This window comes from Halichoerus grypus, chromosome 8, assembly GCF_964656455.1.
Source record: "Halichoerus grypus chromosome 8, mHalGry1.hap1.1, whole genome shotgun sequence".
In the NCBI taxonomy this organism is placed as follows: Eukaryota; Metazoa; Chordata; class Mammalia; order Carnivora; family Phocidae; genus Halichoerus; species Halichoerus grypus.
Genome location: NC_135719.1, coordinates 116,406,640 through 116,425,610, shown reverse-complemented (window position 1 = coordinate 116,425,610; position 18,971 = coordinate 116,406,640). Strand labels below are relative to the sequence as shown.

The 18,971-nt window shown below is 44.2% G+C and overlaps 1 protein-coding gene across 4 annotated transcripts in view; it reads left to right on the top strand.

Annotated features, from left to right (window-relative positions):
* The window catches only part of ESR2 (estrogen receptor 2), a 114,665-nt gene that overhangs the window by 23,871 nt on the left and 71,823 nt on the right, over positions 1-18,971 (top strand). Inside the window, exon 1 of one of the 4 annotated variants that reach the window (XM_036088755.2) lies at positions 17,822-18,285. The exons of 2 other annotated variants lie outside the window; for them this stretch is intronic. The gene's annotated coding sequence lies outside the window, so the exon portion shown is untranslated. Of the gene's footprint in view, positions 1-17,821; positions 18,286-18,636; positions 18,742-18,971 lie in introns of those variants that run through there. One more of the 4 variants, XM_078053805.1, reaches the window with a different exon arrangement.

Here is an 18,971-nt window from a genome sequence, read left to right as displayed (position 1 = left end):
AGTCCTATGCTTAGAGAAGAGATAAATCCTGGTAAGTACAAGCTAGATAAGGCCCTTTCCCTTAGCCAGTGATTGGTCTAGAGGTGTGACTATCAACCAGTTTGGCCAAGGAGACATGAGAAATATGTTGGAGGAACTTCTGGGAAGGTTTTCCTTGCTTTCCAAAAAAGACCCAGGAAAGAGGTAATCCTCTTTTCTTCTGCACATTGTGGCTGAATGTGACCCTTGAACTACTCTAGCTGTCTAGACTCTAGAAGGAAGTGGGTCACACCACAGACAGCAGAGTAGAAGATGGAAAGGACAGACTTAATGACAATATTGAGCTTCTGAATTTGGAATGAAATTTGGAGCTGCCCTACACCCAGACTTGTTGATGTTACGTGTCCTTCTGTGTAGGCCCCTTGAGTCAAGATTTTTTATTACTTATAACTGAAAAGGTCCTGTTAAAATAGTATTATATCACACCACCCTTGGCTTATGTAACATCTTCCACTTAGATAACATACTCTTTTAAGCAGTGATGAGTATTAGTTAATCTTTGCATTCTGTAGGGAGTTTAGAAATGCCAGATTATTCTACTTTTACTCATTGTGGTGAAAGAAAAAAGAATTTGACAATAATAGCTACCATTTACTGAATATCTACTGTATATGAGGCACTGTGCCAAATGCTTCAGGTATATTATCTCATTTAATTCTCACAAAATGCCTAGGTATTATTGCCACCATTTTTTTACAAGTAAGGAAACTGAAGCTCAGGAATTTTAAACGACTTGTGCAATATGAAATACTAGTAAGAGGTAGAAAGGGATTGAACGGAAGTCTCTTTTTAATAAAACTTATGCTCCTAACTTGTCTGATTCCCTTTTATTAGGTATTATGTACTAGTCATTAAGGATGATAAAAAAAAGATAAAGTCAAAATTGCTTTGTAGCTTTGGAAAATTATTAGGACTTTCTACTCAGGAGGAAAAAAGTGAATGCTGAAAGACTATCAAAAGCAGGCTTCTAAGGGTGCAGTTGCTCTTGTTTCCAAATGGTGAGGGAGAGGTGATAGAGATGGAGTCACAGAGGGTGATGGTTAAGGAGCCCAGGCACCGAGCCAGCCTGCTCGGACTGCATCCCTAAGTGCTTCCACAATGCATGGGCCATCAGGTTGGAGAACTGGGATTCTGCGGAATCATGCTGTTGCTTTGGGTGAGCTTTCTAAGGTTAGAAAGGGAGAACGAGATGCCTGGCTGGCTCAGTCAGTGGAGCGTGCGACTCTTGATCTTGGGGTTGTAGGTTCGAGCCCCACGAACATTAAAAAAATAAAATCTTTAAAAAAAAGTGAGGGGGGGATGCCTGAGTGGCTCAGCTGGTTAAGCGGCTGCCTTCGGCTCAGGTTATGATCCCAGGGTCCTGGGATTGAGTCCCGCATCGGGCTCCTTGCTACTCGGGGGACCTGCTTCTCCCTCTCCCACTCCCCCTGCTTGTGCTTGCTCTCTCCCTCTCTCTCCCTCTCTCTCTCTGACAAATAAATCTTAAAAAAAAAAAGTGAGAGGGGAGAATCATGTCGAGGGAGGCATCTAAATTGAATTTTCTCCTCAAAATATAGCAAAGGGAGTTACAGGTTGGGGGGGCGGGAGGTATAAGGAAGAGGTCCATAATTTAACATAATATTCTGGTTTTAGATGAAACTGAGCCCACGGCAGGCTTTATGGTAGTAAAGTATAGGCCCCAGGGACAATCTAGCCAAGATTTCTCTCAGCCCAGGAATTCCATGAAATAACCTGATTAATTCTCTCATCAGTGTCTTTCAGGATGGCAATGTCAAGCACCCTAGATCCATTCAAATTTCTATTCAAGGTTCTGAAACAAATACTGGACCATGATATACCAGAAATAGCTGAACATCCATGTACGTTTCTTAATGTTGCCTGTTTCCATCTCTATCTCCACAAAATATACTGGGAATGGAGGTAGACTTGCAGATTCTAGCAATAGTACCATAAGGCCAGAAGGATCTGAAATCCCAGAAAGGAGCTGGAAGTAAATGAAATAAACTGGTCAGAGAGAGAAGTGGTCCACAGCCCCCATTGTCTTCCCCAGGTAGAGGTCAGATGTAGCTTATGCCCAGAAGATGAAATTCTTCCTATGCCTGAGAGTTGCAGTGCTCTTCCTGACTACCGGTCTTGTGGATTTCAGGCTTGCCTAGCCAGCCCCCATGATCACATAAGCCAATTCCTTGCAACAAATCTCTTTTTGGTTCTGATTCTCTGCTTGAACCCTAGTTGATACACAGTGATGAAGAGAAAGGAGAAGCTAGAAAAAACCTGGAGAAATAAAGATAAGAATGACAGCAGATTTCTCATCAAAATACAAAATTGAGAAGATAGTTGTACAACATCCTCAAAGTAACAACAAAAAAATTGTCAACGTAAAAATTACAAATATTACAAAGTACAAATATCTTTCAAAAACAAAGGTAAAACAAATATGTTCCAGACATACAAAAGTTAAAAGAATTAATCCCTAGCATATCTGCACTATAAAAAAATACAAATAGTTTTTAAAAATAGACTTTAATTTTCAGAGTAGTTTTAAGTTTATAGGAAAATTGCACAGGAAGTAGAGTTACCTTATATCTCCTCCCCAGCCCCACAGTTTCTCCTATTACTAACATTTTGCGTCAGTGTGGTACATTCATTATTATAAACCTGTATTGACACATTTTTTACTAATGTCCATAGTTAGGGTTTACCCTCTGTGTTGTACTGTTCTATGGATTTTGACAAATGCGCATTCATGTATCCCTGATTACAATATTACACAGAATGGTTTCACTGCCCTAAAAATGCTCTGTGCTCCCTCTCTTCTCCCTGAACCCCTGACAACCACTGATCTTTATACCGTCTCCAGAGTTTTGCCTTTTCCAGAATGTTGTATGGTTGTAAGCACATAGTATGTAGGCTTTTCAGACTGGTTTCTTTCACTTAGAAATACACATTTAAGGTTCTTCCATATCTTTTTTGTGGCTAAACAGTTCATTTCTTTGGTCTTTTTTCTTTTAAATGGTAATTTTTTAAAAAGATTTTATTTTTAAGTAATCTCTACACCCAACATGGAGCTTGAATTCAGAACCCTGAGATCAAGAGTCACATGCTCTATCAACTGAGCCAGGCAGACATCCCTCATTTCTTTGAAATGTAAGTTTTTCAGGAAGAAGGAAAATGATATCAGATGGAAATCTATATCTATGCTGGAAACCATATCTACACCAGAAATGCTAACTACATGGGTAAATATCCGTGATTTTTTAATTTAAATCTCTTCAAAAGATAACTGGCCTTTTAAACAAACAAAACATAGTATGGAGTTTACAACATAAAATTAAAAATCCCAAAGAACACAGAAGAAAAGGAAAAAACTCCCAAAGAATTCATGGGGCAAATAGAAAACAAACAGCAACTCATTCTAGGATGAGAGCATTACCTGATATCAAAACCTGACAAAGATATTCCAAGAAAAGAAAGCCACAGATCAATTGCCAAGTTTAGCAAATCAAATCTAACGGTATGTAGGGGCACTTGGGTGGCACAGTGGGTTGAGCGTCCAACTCAGAGTTTCGGCTCAGGTTGGAATCTCAGGGTTGTGAGATTGAGCCCCATGTAGGGCTCCCTGCTCAGCATGGAGTCTGCTTGGGTTTCTCTCTCCCTCCCCCTCTGCCCCTCCTGCCCCCACTCTCTCTCTCAAATAAATAATCTTAAAAAAAAAATCTAACAGTATATAAAAAGGATAATACGTTATGACCAACTGGGTTTTATCCTAGGAATGTAAGAGTTCACTTATAAAAACAATCAATAAACTCCTGAAACCAATATTGTACTGTATGTTAACTAAAATTTAAATAAAGATTAAAAAAATATTCACCATACTAACAAATAAGAGGTAAGAACCAAATGATGATCTCAGGAGATGCTGTTTTAGTCCTTTCTGGCTACTGTAACAAAATACTACAGGCTGGGTGGCTTATAAATAACAGAAATTTATTTCTCACAGTTCTGGAGCTTAGAAGTCCAAGCTCAAATGCTGGTAGATTTGGTGTGTTGTCTGGTGAGAACCAACTTCCTGATTCATAGCTGTACCTTCTCCCTGTGTCCTCCTACGGTAGAGGGGGCGAGGAATATCTCTGCAGCCTCTTTCATAAGGGCACTGATCCCGTTCATGAGGATTCCCCCCTCATGACTGACCACCTCCCACCAGCCCCACCTACTAATACCATAACTTTTGGGGTTTACGATTTCTTTTTTTGTTTTTTTTTTAAGATTTTATTTATTTATTTGAGAGAGAGAGAGAGTGAGCGAGCAAGCAACACGAGCAGGGGAAGGGGCAGAGGGAGAAGGAGAAGTACACTCCCTGCTGAGCTGGGAGCCTGACTCTGGGCTCCATCCCAGGACCTTGGTATCACGACCTGAGCCGAAGGCAGACGCTTAACCCACTGAGCCACCCAGGTGCCCCGTGGGCGTTAAGATTTCAACATATGAATTATGAAGGGGGGAACACAAACATTCAGATCACAGTTGACACAAAAAAGCATTTGACAAAATCCAATGTCCATCCTGGTAGAAATTCTAAACAAACTAGGAATAGAATGGCCTTTATTTGTCTTTTTCTATGCCCCGTGTCCTTGAAATAAAATCTGTGTCGGAATGCCGTGAAGTTTTGCGTTGTTGCTGGTGGCAGGGATGAACATTACTTTGAAGGCAGGACCGAGTTAAACAGAAGCACTTGGGTAAGAAGAAAAGACTAGTTAGTCCAGCTAATTCTCCTCAGGGAGCCAAAATGCAGTAGTTTCTTGCTTAATTAAGTATCATTTTCCTGTAGTCCCATTTTCTTGCTTCTCTTCGCGTTCTGTTTCATGGTTCCAGAGCTATTCAGGAATTAGCACAGTATTTGTACCGCTGTAGCTAACAGCTGAGGTATATTCTGCACTATTAAACCCTTCAGAGTAACTCTTAAATTTGTATACAGGTAGGTCTAGACATAACATGCATGCTTCTTTTTTTTTTTTAAGATTTTATTTATTTATTTGACAGAGAGAGAGAGCACAAGTAGACAGATCGGCAGGCAGAGGGAGAGGGAGAAGCAGGCTTCCCACTGAGCAGGGAGCCTCATGCGGAGCTTGATCCCAGGACCCTGAGATCATGACCTGCGCTGAAGGTAGACGCTTAACCGACTGAACCACCCAGGCGCCCCATGTAATTTTTAAATTTTTCCATTTTAATACTATAAATTATTCTTTGGGGTAAATATATATTCAAACTTTGTTACTTTGGAATTACAATTTGAAAAACAATTACATTTTATTTTTTATTCTTTAGATAATAGAACATAAATTATATAAAAGTTCAATTATAAAAAAATAATTGGTGAATTTCTGAAACAAAGGCAAGAGATATAACTGTTACGGTCTCATTATTTGTGTGTCCTCAAAATTCATATATTGAAACCTAATGCCCAAGGTGATGGTATTAGGAGGTAGGGCATTTGGGGGTCTTTGGGATTAGGTCATGAGGGTGGAGCCTCATGGGGTTAGTGCCCTTATAATAAAGACCTCAGCGAGATCCCTCCTGTATTCCATGCAGGAAGTAGGCAGTTTGCAATCCAGAAGAAGACGTTCACCAGAACCTAACCATGCTGGCACCTTGGTTTTGGATTCCCAGCTTCCAGAACTGTGAGAATAAATTTCTGTTGTTTATAAGCCCACCCCAGTCTGGTATTTTGTTGCAGCAGTCTAAATGGACTAAAACAATAACTTTCAGGATGTAATTGTGAATTATGTATGTTTTCATGTTAGTATTCATTCAAATGTTATTATTCATCCAAACAGTGTTGTCTTATCAACAAAAGCCAAACATGCATGATAATGATTAAATTCAGTCATCTTTGATATTTTGCCAACTTCCAGTCCTAGCAAACCATAGCTTTATATACACTTTTCCATTTGAGTCATTTCAAAGGTATATTTGCAAAATATATTTGTACAATAAATACATTTTGTTTAACAATTTATTGGCTTATTTATTATGTTTCAAAATTTAAATGTGTAACATGTAAGCCTTCATTTGTACCCTTCCCTGAGGCCCCCAAAATGTTAGGGCCTGAAGGAGGGACTCTCTCAGGTCCTGCTCTGGTAGTCTGCTGTGGAAAGTCACCTGAGTATGAGCCCTCCCTGGCTAATTTCCTTTCCTTCCTTTCATCTCTCTTGTTTTTGTTGTGGAAAACTGGGCACAGGGTGAAAAGAATCTCCTGGAGATCAGTTTACACACTTTCCCTTTCCAGTAGAGAATCAAAACTGGTGAGGAGCCCCTCATGTGACAGAAAAGGCATCCGTGAAGACCATACTTTACTCAACAACCTGCAAAAAGACTGGCTGCCTTCCTAGCCCCACTCAGTCCTCAGTGCTGGAGGATGCCTGAAATGCTACCTTAGAACTTTAAGATCTCAATCCTTCTCTGTCTTAGTGTCCTGTATTTCAGGAGATTTTATTTTGGGAAAGGAGCAGAGAAGACCTGCATCTCCAGTTCAACAGGGCAGAAGAACCACAAAGCACAGGGAAGCTGAGATAGAGATGAGGGGACGTGGAAGGAGATGAGGGGAAGTGGAAGAGATGAGGGGAGGTGGAAGGAGATGAGGGGAGGTGGGAAGGAGATGAGGGGAGGTGGGAAGGAGATGAGGGGAGTGGAGAGATGAGAGGAGGTGGAAGGAGATGAGGGGAGGTAGGCAGGAGATGAAGGGAGGTACGGAGGAGAAGAGAGGAAATGGGAAGGAGATGAGGGGAGAGGGAAGGTGGGAGGGAAATGAGGAGAGGTGGAAGAGATGAGGGGAGGTGGGAAGGAGATGAGGGGAGGTGGGAAGGAGATGAGGGGAGGTGGGAAGGAGATGAAGGGAGGTGAGGAGAAGAGAGGAAATGGGAAGGAGATGAGGAGAGATGAGATGGAGATGAAGGGAGGTGGGAAGGAGATGGGGTGAGATTAAATGGAGATGAGAGGAAGTGGGAAGGAGATGAGGGGATGCAGGTTGCAGTTGGGAGAGGCAATGAGAAGGAGAAAGTCTAACTGCTCTTTCTGCCATTTTGCCTAGGGCTGCTGGAAGGAAGGGGAACATTTCTTTCTTTCTTTCTTTCTTTTTTTCATTCATTCATTTTTAATTTTTATTTAAATTCTAATTAGTTAACATTCAGTGCAATATTGGTTGCAAGACTAGAATTCAGTGATTTGTCACTTACATACAACACCCAGTGCTCATTACGAGTGCCCTCCTTAGTACTCATCACCCATCTAGCCCATCCCCCCCACCTCCCTCCATCAGTCCTCAGTTTGGTCCCTATCATTGAGTCTCTTATGCTTTGCCTCCCTGTTTTCATCTTATTTTATTTTCCTTTCCCTTCCCCTATGTTCATCTGTTTTGTTTCTTAAATTCTGCATATGAATGAAATCATATGATATTTGTCTTTCTCTGGCTGACTTATCTCACTTAGCATAACACACTCTAGGTGCATCCATGTTGTTGCAAATGGCAAGATCTCATTCTTTTTATGGCTGAGTAATATTCCATTGTATATATACTACTACTACTACAACTACTACTTCTTCTTCTTCTTCTTCTTCTTCTTTTCTTCTCTTCCTCCTCTTCCCCCTCCCCATCCTCCTCTTCATCCTCCTCCTCCTCCTCCTTCTTCTTTTTAAGATTCTATTTATTTATTTGAGAGGGAGAAAGCAAGTGAGAGCACAAGAGCAGGGGGAGGGAGAAGCAGACTCCCCGTTGAGCAGGGAGCCCGATGTGGGGCTCCAACCCAGGACGCTGGGATCCTGACCTGCACCAAAGGCAGCCGCTTAACCACCTGAGCCACCCAGGTGTCCCTATACCACATCTACTTGATCCATTCACCTGTCAATGGACATTTGGGCTCTTTCCATAGTTTGGCTATTGTTGATAATGCTGCTATAAATAGTATCGGGGTGCATGTACCCCTTCAAATCTGTCTTTTTGTATCCTTTGAGTAAATACATAGTAGTGCAATTGCTGGATTGTAGGGTAATTCTATGTGTAACTTTTTGAAGAATCTCCATACTCTTCTCCAGAGTGGCTGCACCAGTTTGCATTCCCACCAACAGTGCAAGAGCGTTCGGAAGGGGAATATTTTAGAAGTCAGGTCTGGCAGTGAGAGAGAGTGAGGATTTGGTTGAACAGCTCAGAGGGGACCCTCTGTATGCTGATACTTGAAAACATGAGCTGTGGAATGAGACAGATGGGCTCAAATCCATCTGATATGTTTGTGCTATTTGACCTTGAGCAGGCTATTAACCTACATGAATCTCAGTCTTCTCATCTGTAAAATTTAGCTGCATGCTTGGACCTAGTTTATAGGATTATTGCAAGGACTAGTGAGGTGTCATTCAGTAAGTACTTGCTAGTGTGCCTGGCGTACTGTAAGTAAATTACAGTTATTGGATAATGTACTCTCCTCTGCAGACCAAGAACAAGTAATCTGATTAGATCCCATAAATTGTCTTTAACCTAGACTCAGCCAGGCCTATTTCTGTTCTTATGCTGAGGCATTCCGACCCTGGAAAACAGGTCTTTGAAGCAGGAAAGTTACTAAAAAGGGGTCTGGCTCTACCTTTGTCTAGTCTAGACTTCCTGCAGTCTTGCCCCCACATTGCCACTGGGATGATCCTTTATTTTATTATTATTTTTTTAAAAGATTTATTTATTTATTTTAGAGAGAGAGAGAGAGAGCACGTGCAAGTGGGGGGAGGGGCAGAGGGACAGAATCCTCAGACTCCCCACTGAGCTTGATCTCAAGACCTGTAAGATCACGACCTGAGCCAAAACCAAGAGATGCAAGCTTAACTGACTGAGCCAATCCAGGCGCCCCTGGGATGATCCTTTAAAATGTGAATCTACTTGTTACTTTCACGTTAAAGTCTTTGAATGGCTTGTTGCGTACAGAATGTGAGAGCTCTTTAGCTTGGCAGAGAAGGTCCTCCTTGACTTGGCCTCTAATGAGCTTTTCTGCTTCCACGTCTTCTCCCCATCCAATCAGAGCTAAGTGCCTCTTCCTGCGCTTGCTAGCACACTGTGCATGCTTCTATACACATTAATTGTATGTGTATGTGAATATCCTCCCAAGTAACTGAACACAGGACCTGCCTCATTCATTTCTGCTTTGCTAATTTCCAATGTTTACTTTTGATTAGGAAATACCTTCACGTGGTTCACAACTAAAAATAGATAAAAGGAATACAATGAAAACTCTCTCTTACCTCTATTTTCCAGATGTTCTTCTTTTCCTTCTAGGAGGAAACCAATTGGTGTTAATAGTTTTTTGGTGTATATTTCTGGAGATATTTTATGTGAGTTGGTGTGTGTGTATTCTTTCTCCTTCCTTTTGAACAAATGATATATTTTTTTATATTTTATTTTTTTAAAGATTTATTTATTTATTTCAGAGAGAGAGAGTGTGCAGGGGGAGAAGCAGAGAGAGAGAATGCTCGAGCAGACTCCTCACTGAGCATGGAGCATGACATGGGGCTTGATCCCAGGACCCTGAGATCATGACCTGAGCCGAAGTCAAGAGTTGGATGCTTAATCCACCGAGTCACCCAGGTGCCTCTAAACAAATGACATTATTCATACCATCTTATACTATGGTTTTTTCCCTTTATATATCTTGGCAATCTTTCATATGAGTTTTCTCGTTCTTTGCCTTTGCATGGTGTCATTCATAGCTTTATACCTCAACATCTGACACATAGTTAAGTAAATGATAAATAATGAATGAAATATTGAGTGAATAAAAGCAAAAGGACATTTTTGTGCTGCTCTTGGAAGTTAGCTGAATAAGTTACTATATATTGTTTCAACACGTGTTACATATATCACACATAATAGAGATAAATTATACACAGCCTTCTGATTCAACAACAAATAGAAATCTTACTTGTCTTATTCTTTACCATCCATTAGAGGGAGACACGACCTTGTTGTGTAAAGCCAATGCTCAGAGCCTCTAACTGGAAAATCTGAACCAACTCCATAGCAGGTGGTCCTTTGTAGAATTTGAGCCCTTAATAAATCTATCTAGGATGGGAGGTGCTAGGGATGATAAAGGATGTTAATTGCAGGAGGAGAAAATGTCTGGACCCAAGCACCTGGGCCAGCAGTAAGGACACAGGTGAACTTCGCTCAGTTACTATCAACAAGACTAATTACTTTTGCTAGGTGTTGTGCTAGTAAACCAGTTCTTTAAAAAAAGAAGTCCTGTTCTGCGTGTAGTACTTACAGATTCCCTAAAGAAAAAGACAATACAGTATTCAGAGTGAGCGATGAACCAAAACCCTGAGAATAGCTGAGAAGGGTTCACATCAATCAACGTCCTGTGCTCTGAAGGAAACAGCAGCACCCTTAGGCTCCTCTCTGGCCAAGAGAAATCCATACTTACCAGGACAGATTTCAAGCTGTGATTGGTTTAACAATTGAATTGCAAATTCCTTGAGTATTTAACTCTCCTGAGTATTTAGCTCTCCTGAGCCAGTGTGAACAGGTTTTGGCACACTGCTGAGCTTTGTTGGGTCTTAGTTACCTTTCCTAGAAAATGGGGATGATAAATCACCCATTACACAGATCCCATTATATAGTGGACATCTAAGCAGCTTGAACATTTTATTGTTTTTATTATTTATTATTTTTATTTTTTTAAAGATTTTATTTATTCATTTGAGACACAGAGATAGAGAGACAGAGCATGAGCAGGGAGAGAGGCAGAGGGAGAGGGAGAAGCAGGCTCCCCACTGAGCCAGGAGCCCGATGTGGGGCTTGATCCCAGGACTCTGGGATCATGACCTGAGCCAAAGGCAGACGCTTAACCATCTGAGCCACCCAGGCGCCCCCAGTTTGAACATTTTAAAGCAATGTTTTCCCAACTTCCCTGATCATAAAATCCACCCAGTGGGTTGTAGAAAATGTGCATTTCCAGGACCTGTCCCAGAGCTCCTGGTTCCGAGCCTGCTGGGGAAGGGGTCCTGGGAATCCATATTTTAAACAAGTGACTCAGGCGACTCATGATCCAGGAATGTGGAAAAACTCTGCTTTAAAGCAGCCTTACATTGGGTTATAAGTCAGTGGGTCTTCTTCGATTCACTTCACAACTGGGCCTGCCTGAGGAGATGTATGCAGAAGTCTGTGACTAGCTCCGGACAGGACATTTAGTTCTGTACTACCTCCCCCACCCTGGGAGCCCAAACCTCTCTAACCACCACACCTGCTCTTGCCTCCTCCTCCGCCAAGTCTTCCCCATACCCGTGAAGCCCTTTGTTCCAAGGACTGCTGTAGTTTTTAAGGCCATCCGGTATTGAGAATCTGCCAGGTGTCAGGCAGGTTACCGCTCATCCTCACCACCATCTTATGCAGTGCATTCTTGTGTTCTTCTTATTTTACCGAAGATCGAAGAGGCCAGAAAAGGGTTCAAGGGCATACAACTGCTAAGTGGCTGGGCTCCCATCCTGCTCTGGTGCCTGTGTGTTCTCCGTCCTGTGCCCCAAGCAGCTTCCAGTAGCCAGAGTGGAAGAATGAGGGATGCCGAGGGGAGGACACAAGGCTGGGCCTGGGCACCTACAGAATTCAGAGGAGCCCCCCTGGGAGATCAGCACCTTCCATGTCTGAAATTCAGTCCGCTCAGGAAACAAGCTCTGGGGGTTAATTTCTCTCAAAGAGGAACCCAAACATGCGGGGAATCCTCTTAATGTCCACAAACCTGCCCATCTCCCCCATTCATTTGTCTCTGATCATTTGTAACAGGCACTGCAGGTTGTTTCCTGGGCATTGGTCTCCTCCCCTCCACCAGAATATAAACCTTCAGGAGATCAGACCGGGTGTTGCTGTGAAACAGACCTGGTGGGAACCCTCTGCTCTTCTGGCTGGGTGATATCGGGCAAATTGAACTTTCTGAGCCTCAGTCTTCTCATTTGCTAGGCGGGAACATAAATAGTGCCTCCCTTGTGAGATTGTTTTGAGGATTACATGAAATAGAGCAGATAAAGTGTTTACAAGCAGTTGCTGCATGAATGTTATCTCCTCCTCCTCATCTAGAACAAATACCTCCATGTTCTCCTGTGTCTTAGGTAAGCACTTTGGGCATTACTGTTTTTCAGCATTAAGAGGGCATTCTCACAAAGAGATAAATGCAGGAGGGCAAGAAGCAGTCCCAAAGAAGAGTGTTTTATGAAAGAATAAATTAATGTTGAGCATCAGAATAACTTTAAAGTAAAAATAACTAAAGAAGTTGTCAATGAGGGGGCCTGGGTGGCTCAGTCAGTTAAGTGTCTGACTCTTGATTTCGGCTCAGGTCGTGATTTCAGGGTCATGAGATTGAGCCCTGAGTTGGGCTTGCACTGAATGTGGAGCCTGCTTAAGATTCTCTCTCTCCTTCTCCCCCTGCCCTCCCCCCGACTTGCACACACACTCTCTCAAAAAAAAAAAAAAATTGTCAATGATTTTCTCCCTTGAATGGTGTTTTGTATTGAGATAAAGTGGGAAGGGCAGGGGGGAAGGGGTGGAGTCAGGTGACACAAGCCTGAGGCTAGTAGCCCTAGCAGCCCGCCCAGTGCTAGGGACACAGGAAATGAATTTCCCTCAGGGAGGCAGATAGGGATCTACGAAATGAGTCAGGTGACTAGGGTTCCTGTAAGTGTAAATCTAGCGAACTCACTGAAGTTTCCTTACCTGCAAAATGGGTATAAAATTACTGTCATAGAGTTGGCATGACATGGCCATGTGTGTGCTGTGTTAATTGTAAAAGCCAATGTCACCCTAGGATAGCAGGTCTCTTAGTAAGTTGTGGCTGGTGGATGGGAGAGTACGGTGGATGGGAGCAGGCCGAGGAAGCATCTGGCTTGAACATGGTTAGAACCAGGAAGAACAGATTAGTGAGCAAACTGCCTGGATAGACAGGAAAAAAAAAAAGTAGAGATGTTAAATGAAGAGAAAAAAGGGGAGACCGCAGGGATCCTAGTACACTGGACAACATTGGCGACCCCTCAGAAGATACATAAACTGCTTGGAGAAGTTTATTTCCTGGTTGTAATTCCCAGGGAAAGGGGAGACTGAATCATGGAGAAGACCATTCCTCTCTCTGGTTGGACTCATCAGATCAAGCAATGACATATGTGAACACTCTCTGTACACAAAGGATGGGGTCTACATTTTTACAAAAGCCATTAATGCGATGTGCATTAATAGAGTATTATTTGACAATAAGAGACATTTCTAGTAACTTTCCATGATATGAACAGAGAACTTGAAAATGTCAAATACATTTATGAGAAGTAGAAAAAAACTTCAATTTTTTAAAATTCTAAACTCTATGGAAGCAGACGGTCTTATTAGAATCTATGGCCTCTTGAGCCATTTCTGTCTATATACCCTATTTTTTTTTTTTTTTGACCTCCTATCTGGGACAATTACACTGTCTGACCTGTTATTAATATTATTTTATTCTATGCCAAAAGAGGTAGAGAAGCTGCACTTCCAGAATTGCATTGGAGTCATTTGTGAAATTGCATATTACAATTTGCATCCACTTCTAACAGTTCTTTAACATTTTCATTCTCAATGGGGTGTTCACATTCCTGCCAGCGACCTCCAGGGGCAAGTTTCTTTGCTAGCTCAAGAGAGAATTGCTTCAATGACAGCTGGGGCTCAGGATAGGAACATATATTCTTCATGTTGTTTGATTTCAAATGGATAGAAATTAGAAACAAATTTATGCAAGAGATTTGTGTGGAATTTAAATACCTTCAAGGAGCAGTAGATACGACAAAAACTTATTTTACCTGTTTGTTTGCAAATGTCAAAGACCAAGACGGAGACAGATGAGGGTGAGTTATAAGGAGTTGGCTATACGTGTTAGCTGCCCAAGTGGTTCATTTCAACTGCAGGTCAGAGTAACCTTGTCCTGTGGTCTGGGCACTTAGATACCAGGTTAGGGCTACCTTGCTGCTTATGTCCTTGGCAGCCTTACCAAGGACTCCAGTCAAACCCCTGTCAGTAAAGAATACAGTTATATAAATACGCACACAGATGGTCATGCCTAGACAAGAACTTGACAAGATTTCATTCAGCAATATCCAGGCTCTACAGGACAAATATGCTTCAGTTTACACAAGTAAGAACAAAATCACAGTTATAACAGAGGAGAAAGCAAGGGATTCACAGGTAGGCAGAAAACTTTGCCACATGCACACGGGCGACCTTGCAAAAGAAACATCATTTCTCTAAGGCTCTGATTCCCTGTCTGTAGAGCAGGGACAGCCAGAGGGAAGTTCTGAGGATAAATAAAATAAAAATGAGCCAACCTCGGGCAAGCCTGCCTCCTGTAGTACCTGGGTTGGAAAGGTACATAAATGTTATGTTCATTTTTATTTCTACAGAAAACATGGTCCTAAAAAGCTCTATCTACCCAAATCCAATTTTCAAATATCAAATTTTAGTTTACAAACCCTGATTCATGAGCAGCGGAAATAACCTGACGTACCACGTTAGTAATCCCACCTTTCTAATTCCTCCCCTCCAAATAAAGGTGCTATTGCAGGTGCAACAAGGCTTGCCCTTCTCTCTTAGTAATTCCTTAAGTTTAAGGTTACATCTCCCAGATCCTCTTAAAATAGACCAATTTATTCTCACACATCATGAAGAAAGAGCCTGATCCGATTATCCTCTGGAGCGGGTAAGAACATCCCAGGACTTACATCCTCCCAGTTGGCCTCAGGCTCAGAGGAGAAAGAGCGACAATCCAAAGTCATCACCCTGCTGCGTGCCACGATTTGTAGGAATCCTCCCCTCCACATCGGCTTTTGCTTTCTTGCCTTCAACAACCTTCTGTTTGTTTTGCCTCTTAATGGGATCTTTACCATCGAACATCTCTCCCCTTTCCCTCTGATCTTCCCAAGTTGAAGCCTTCAGCAGGTGTTTGTTGAGCAGCCGGGTTGAACGAGGTGGGAGCCGTGGGTATGATGCTACAGTGGAGGAAGCCAGAGATACAAGATGTGCGCTGTACGATCACAGCGCAGGCAGTGTGGACCGGGTTGAGTGCTGTGGGGGAGGCAGTGTGCACATTCTGCTTGGCAGGCTCGCTCTTCACTTAGGCTCTCGGCTTTGGGCTGGGTAAGACCTCACCAGACGGAAAAGGGGCAGGGTGAAAAGATAAGGAGCATCCGGATGGAGAGGCTTTCTTTCCTCCTACAGCAAAAATGTACCTGTCCTATGCCAGCCTCCTTTGCTTTCTTTCCCAGGTGACATTTAGCTCGTAAGCTCATCTCATTAGTATAATCATAAATGCTAGTAAATTAATATTACCCATCATATAGAACATGATCAGATGTTAACAATCCAATGCTTTAATCCCAAAGGATGACTGCATGGTGAGGACTTTAGTCCCTGTTATAAAATATTTTGGGAAGAGGAAGGCCTTTCAATGTCATACTATGTAGGTGCTTCCTTAGGGAGGTCATGAGTGAGGTGGAAATGAGACGGGGATCTTCTAACAGAGGCATGGTCCTTTTTTTTAAAAAAGATTATTTATTTATTTATTTATTTTGACACAGAGAGAGAACGAGAGAGCACAAGCAGGGGGAGGGACAGAGGCAGAGGGAGAAGCAGGGAGCCCGATGCATGACTCGATCCCAGGACTCTGCGATCACGACCTGAGCTGAAGGCAGACACTTAACCGACTGAGCCACCCAGGTGTCCCAGACGCATGGTCCTTAACCCTAGATTTCAGGGTGCTTTTCAGTGTAGTCATCGGTATTAACTGTCTCAAGAATCCCTTCTTAGTTTGGGAATATTACTCTCCCTACTCATTGCATTAAACCCCACAAAGCTTCCATCCCTAAGGTACCATTATTTTTCTCAATCCCCAGGATGAGTCAGAAGGAAATGTACTCACTCCCATTCATTCTCTTTGCTTAATATTTCTGGCAATGAGGTTTCCTTGTGTAACAAACCACTTCTGTGGGTGTTTGAGGGTCTTTAAAAAGAGAACATGCTGTTCCCATGAGTGGACCGCCTTCTGAAGGAAGCGTCACAGCAAACACAGAGCTCTAGGTCTGGGGTGAGCAGACGCTTATCTCTCAGGTGGCGGGAGGCTTTGAGGCAGGGCCCGTCTGCAGGACATCTAGCGTCCTGACATTCAAGCCATCTTCATTTCCGATTGACTGCAGTCATGGTATGGAAGAGAACAGAGTCTTGGGCTCCCACCTGGGCTCTAGTCTTTCTCAGCCACGAACTGGCCATTTTCTCAACTGTAAAATGGGGATACTTAATAACAGAATTTCCCTCCTAGGCCTATTGTATTGAAAATGAGATAACCTGGGCGCCTGGGTGGCTCAGTCGTTAAGCGTCTGCCTTCGGCTCAGGTCATGATCCCAGCGTCCTGGGATCGAGTCCCACATCGGGCTCCCTGCTCCGCGGGAAGCCTGCTTCTCCCTCTCCCACTCCCCCTGCTTGTGTTCCTGCTCTCACTATGTCTCTCTCTGTCAAATAAATAAAAAATTAAAAAAAAAAAAAAAAAAAAAAAAGAAAATGAGATAACCTGCAGCAAAGTAGGGCATGGCTAAATGCCTAATCAGTGGTAGCTGTCAACGAAAGCATTGCTGCCATGGCCCCTCCCCATGTGTGGCTTTAGGTAGCTGTGCGGGCCTCAGTTTCCTCCTCTGAGAAGGGGGTCAATAGTACCTAGTTCACAAAGCTCCCACGTGGATTAAACGAGATGCGGTGCAAGCATTTAGCACCCTCTCTGGCACAATGTTGGCACTTGATAGGTCTCAGCTTTCTTCACCCTCACATTATCTTTGCCTAGTGGCTCAAGACTGGTTCCTTCACAATAATTTCCTTTCCAGATGTATCTTGTTAACAAGTAAGTACTTCCAAATGGAACTGATTTTTTAAAACCATTACTTAAAATTTTCTTCCGTGCAAAGGAGGAAGGAGCATATGGGTACTGGGTACACGCAGGGACACCCAGGAGAGGGGACAAGGAAAGCTGAGATTGGCAAAGAGAAGCATCTTGTCCTCTAGAGTCCTACACAGATGAATCTGGTCAGTTCCACACCCTCCTGTTCAAACTAACTTCTCTACCTCAAGGATGGGAGAGAATTACAACTTGAGAGAATCCAGGAGTCCTTGCTTGAACGAAAATGGAAGAGGGTGGCGGAGTAGAGATTTTACCGAATCACCGTTTATAAAGTAGGTGGCTCTCCATGTTTGGAGCCTGCCTTCGCTCCCTGTGGACCTCACTCTTATAAACCCAGAGCACACTAGAGTCGGTCCAGGCCATTTCTGGCTAAAGCCCAACGCTCGAGGCTGGCATTATAAGTTTCCCTCCAAGTGCCCTCTGGTCCTCCTTTATCAGAGATCTGGAGTCACAACCGGATCAAGAACCATGTCCCTTATGCCGTGTGTACGGATAGTGTGATGATTAATTAGACACAAATGTGGCACTGGGGTCCCAGAATGGCCTATGGGACATCTGTAACTTGCCCTTCGATTTTCGCCACCAGTGGCTGCCCCAAAGTCGGGTGCATCTTAATGACTATCCTAAGGTCCCTAGTCCTCACACAGTGGGCTGCCGCAGGGTGGGTGAGGAGAACTTGGGGACTCCGCAGACCTGGGGAACTGGGGCTGCCACCAGGGGACGCTCGCCTGCGCAGAGCTCCACGGAGGCGCTGCTGAGGGAAGAGGCGCGCAGCCGCCGCGGAGGCCGATTTCCGCCCCCCAGGTGCTTCTTTGCGGTAGGTGAGTTTGAGGAGGTTCCTGCGATCTTTGCTCTAACGCGAAAGGCCTTCCGAGCCGGCCGCGGAGAACCCGCACCCACCATCTCCTGCCACGGCCGCTCCCTCCAGGGGCACGAACCCGCGCTCGCTGCCCGGGATCGGGAAAATCCAAAGCCTCTCTAGTTTCACCACTGGATTCGAAGAGTCAGATTTCTGTATTTCAGTGACACCGCAGCATCCAGCCCCTGTCAGACTCACGTGGGTCGGAGTCTAGGGACGTGATCCTCAGAGTGTGGTCCCCAGCCGGGCAGCATCAGTTTCAGCTTCGCCCTGAGCCTGGTTTGAAATGCACATTCTCAGGCCCCGCCCCAGACCTCCTCAATTCAAGACGGCTGGAAGGGCGCCCTGTGTGCTTTGCTCCCCCTGAGGGTGCCTGTGACGCGCCCTTTCCCCGGGGCTTCTCCCTCCGCCCAGGTGAGTGTGGATGGCGAGGCAGGGGAGTCCGCGTCCTCCCGAGGTTTCCGTGCAGCCGGCTCGGTGGTCACGTGGGCTCTTGGAGTCGGCCCACCCCCCCGGGTCTTTAAAAGGAAGGAGAGTCTCCTCGTGAAGTCGTTTGCGATCTTTGCAGTGCGTCTGGCTGCAGGACCTGTTGAAAGCCAGTTCGCGCCCCTGCAGCTAGGCAGCCTGGAGCGCCGAGGCTGCGAGAAGCCGTGTGGAAACTTGCAGTGGGTGGAGAGGCGGCGGCGGGAGAGCGGGCGGCAGAGGCACCACCCCGCGCTGCGGCTGAACGCTGGCCACCGAGGTGTGGGCTGCGCGAGGTGGGCTCACTCTCCGCAGCTGGGGGCCGCGAGCCAGGGGCCCGGAGCAACTACTCCGGGAAAAGCACGTGTCCGCCTTTTAGAGACCTCCAGGCCGGGGTTCACCTGTACGGTAAGTGCCCCTCGGCTCAAGGTGTGATTTGTCTGCTTTTCTCTTTGAAACCCTAGGGTGGGAAACCAGTGATATTGAGAACAATAAAAGACCCCTGCCCCCTTACGCGGCCTCCGCCCTAAACCACTTGTCTTGAAAACTACAGGAAGCCGGAATTTCATGCTTTTAAGTATTTTCATTCCAGACGCTGGCAGGTTAATTTAATTAGTTTGTGCCTATAAACTCCGGAC